The sequence below is a fragment of the Colobus angolensis genome, unplaced genomic scaffold (assembly GCF_000951035.1).
Source record: "Colobus angolensis palliatus isolate OR3802 unplaced genomic scaffold, Cang.pa_1.0 Scaffold55, whole genome shotgun sequence".
Lineage (NCBI taxonomy): Eukaryota > Metazoa > Chordata > Mammalia > Primates > Cercopithecidae > Colobus > Colobus angolensis.
The window spans coordinates 878434-881285 of record NW_012119043.1 but is presented as its reverse complement, the minus strand read 5'-3'; positions in this window follow the sequence as shown (position 1 = coordinate 881285).

The following is a 2852-nucleotide window of genomic DNA, read 5'->3' as shown; positions in this document are numbered from 1 at the left end:
AAAAAAAAAAAAAAATTATCTGATGTAGATTCTATTTCCATTCCCAATTTACAAACAGGAAAGTGAGGCTCAGAGAAATAAAGGACCCTAATGAGGTTGCACAGTAGGTGGGTGGCACAGCTGGAATTGAGCCAGGCCACTGCTCTTACCTGGGCATGTCCCTGTTTCTACAGAGGCATGCTCCAGAGTGCCAGATTGCCAGGCTCTTTCCCCCAGAAGGATGGGCCTGAAGACCCCCCCACCCATTGTGATCTCTCTTCATTTTATATTTCTTTCCATGGAATTACAGAACTCATGTACATGTATATGCATTTCTGTACCAATGCACCCGGTAGGTGTCTGATAAGCACATCTGTGGAATAAATCAAAGAATGGGGTGAGGAGGAGGTGGCCAGGGCGCTGCGCCCCCCATGGACTGGTCATGTTAAGTCTGGCAAAGCCTTGAACCTCTTGGGCCCTCAGGTGAGATAAGGGCACTGCTGGAAATGCCTTCTCTCCTTCCTACTAGGTGCTGGCTCCAGCTGTCAGGCTCCAGCCCAGCCTGCTACGGAATCCAAAGTTCAGTCTCCAACCAGGCTAATCCTGGCTGAAAACAAGGTTGTTTTTCAATTCCCTGTCGCCCCTGGGAAAACAAGCTGGCTTAGGGGATGGGGGTGAGGGGGTTAAATGGAGACCAGTAGGGTGACCTTTGACTCTGCCAGTCCCACCTGCCCGACTCTTGCCAGCCTGCTGGCCTGAGAGAGCTCCTGGGCTGGGCAAGCCTGGGCAGGCAGCTGAGTGGTACCTGGACGATGGTGGAAGGAGGGGCGAAGGCACTTCCTGCCTCCCTATGCAAGGCAAGCCGCCAGTGGGCCCTGCCGGGACAGTGTCCCTCTTCCCTTGCCAGAAATGAACCATGGGCGCCCGCTCTTCTCCACAGGTTCTGAACATCAGAGACTAAGTTTTATCTGTAAAATAGGGTTAGGACTTCCCAGAGTGGTCCAGATGCAGGCAAAGAGGTGAGAGAACTAGAACCGTGCAACTAGCACCAGGCCCTGCACTATGCACCTTAGAAGCGTTAATCTTCCACAGCAGTGAGGCCTGAACTCCCCACCAGTGAGAAAGTGAAGCCCAGAGCTCTGGTAACTCGCTCAACATTAAGCATTAAGTCACTGCTGGGTGCGGTGGCTCACGCCTGTAATCCCAGCTCTCAGGGAGGCAGAGGCGGGAGGATAGCTTGAGCCCAGGAGTTCGAGACCCGCTGAGGAAGCTGCCGGGCGCGGTGGCTCACGCCTGTAATCCCAGCTCTCAGGGAGGCAGAGGCGGGAGGATAGCTTGAGCCCAGGAGTTCGAGACCTGCCTGGGTAATATAGCGAGACCCCGTTCTCCACAAAAAGGAAGGAAAAAAAAAATACAAAAAAAAAAGCATTAAGTCATTAAACAGCGTCATTAAGCAGCGGAGTCAAGCCTGACACCCAGGTCTGTCTGGCTCCTGAACCTGCCCACCTTCTACCACACCGTGTTGCCGTCCCAGTGGTAATTATTATAGCAGGAATCATATTCAGAGCTGGTTTTTACTGTGGGCCTACCCTATGGAGCACTTGGCCCACATTAATTCATGCATATCAACTTTGCAAAGGTTAAGGGGCAACTCTTAGCAAGAGCAAACATCTCTTGGAACCATCAGGGCTTACAAAATACTATGGACCCTAAGTGATCCCCAAGCAGCAGGAAAGAAGCTTAAACTGTATTTCCCGTAGTCAGCTGGCTTCTCCCCAGGCTAAGCGCCTGCCTGGGAAAAGCAAAGACTCAGTGTCCGCCCCTTGTCCATAGGCCAGGCTCTCAGCCGCAGCCCTCAGAGACCAACTCCACTGCACCCTGACTCCCTTCCCTCCCCAACCCTCTCAGCAATCTCAGTGCCCCAGCCTTCCCCACCACCCTACCTACCCTCCTACCCCAGGACATTTCAGGTCCAGTCCACTAGTTCTCCCGGTGTCCTCCACCCACCACCCAATGGGAAAGTCCTTGGTCAGGCCTGGGGGGCCTGGGTAGCAGCCGCAGCTTGAGGCAGTTCCCTTCATTCCACCCAATTCCGAAGGCAGGGCAGACTCCCCTGGAACCAAACACAACAAGAACATCGTCTAGTTCAGACTGGAGCTCTCCACCACCATCTGATCCAGCACAGCCACTGCGATCCCAACACAGTGATCCCAACGTGTACAACGGGTCAGATCTATTTAAACACTTCAGTAGCCCCTAACTCACCCCCAGGGCCAGTGCTGGCCTCCCTGGGGCATTTTTTATTTTTTGGAGACAGGGTCTTGCTGTCCCCCAGGCACAATCACCGCTCACTGCAGCCTCTGACCTTCCAGACTCAAGCAATCCTCCTACCTCAATCTGTACCTGGGACTCCAGAATTTTTTTTTTTTTTTTTTTCGGACGGATCTTGCTCTGTTGCCCAGGCTGGAATGCAGTGGCGCGATCTCTGCTAACTGCAACCTCCGCCTCCTAAGTTCAAGCAATTCTCTTGCCTCAGCCTTCCAAGTAGCTGGGACTACAAGCGTGCGCCACCGTGTCCGGCTAATTTTTCTATTTTCAGTAGAGACGGTTTGACCATGTTGACCAGGCTGGTCTCGAACTCCTAACCTCAAGGGATCCGCCCGCCTCGGCCTCCCAAAGCGCTAGGATTATAGGAGTGAGCCACCGCACCCGACCACTTTTTCAAAAATTTTTATAGAGACGAGGGTTTCACTATGTTGAGGCTGGTCGCAAACTCCTGGACTCAAGTGATCCACACATCTCGGCCTCCGAAAGTGTTGAGATTACTTACAGGTGTGGGCCATGGAACCCAGCTAATTTTTTTTTTTTTTTTT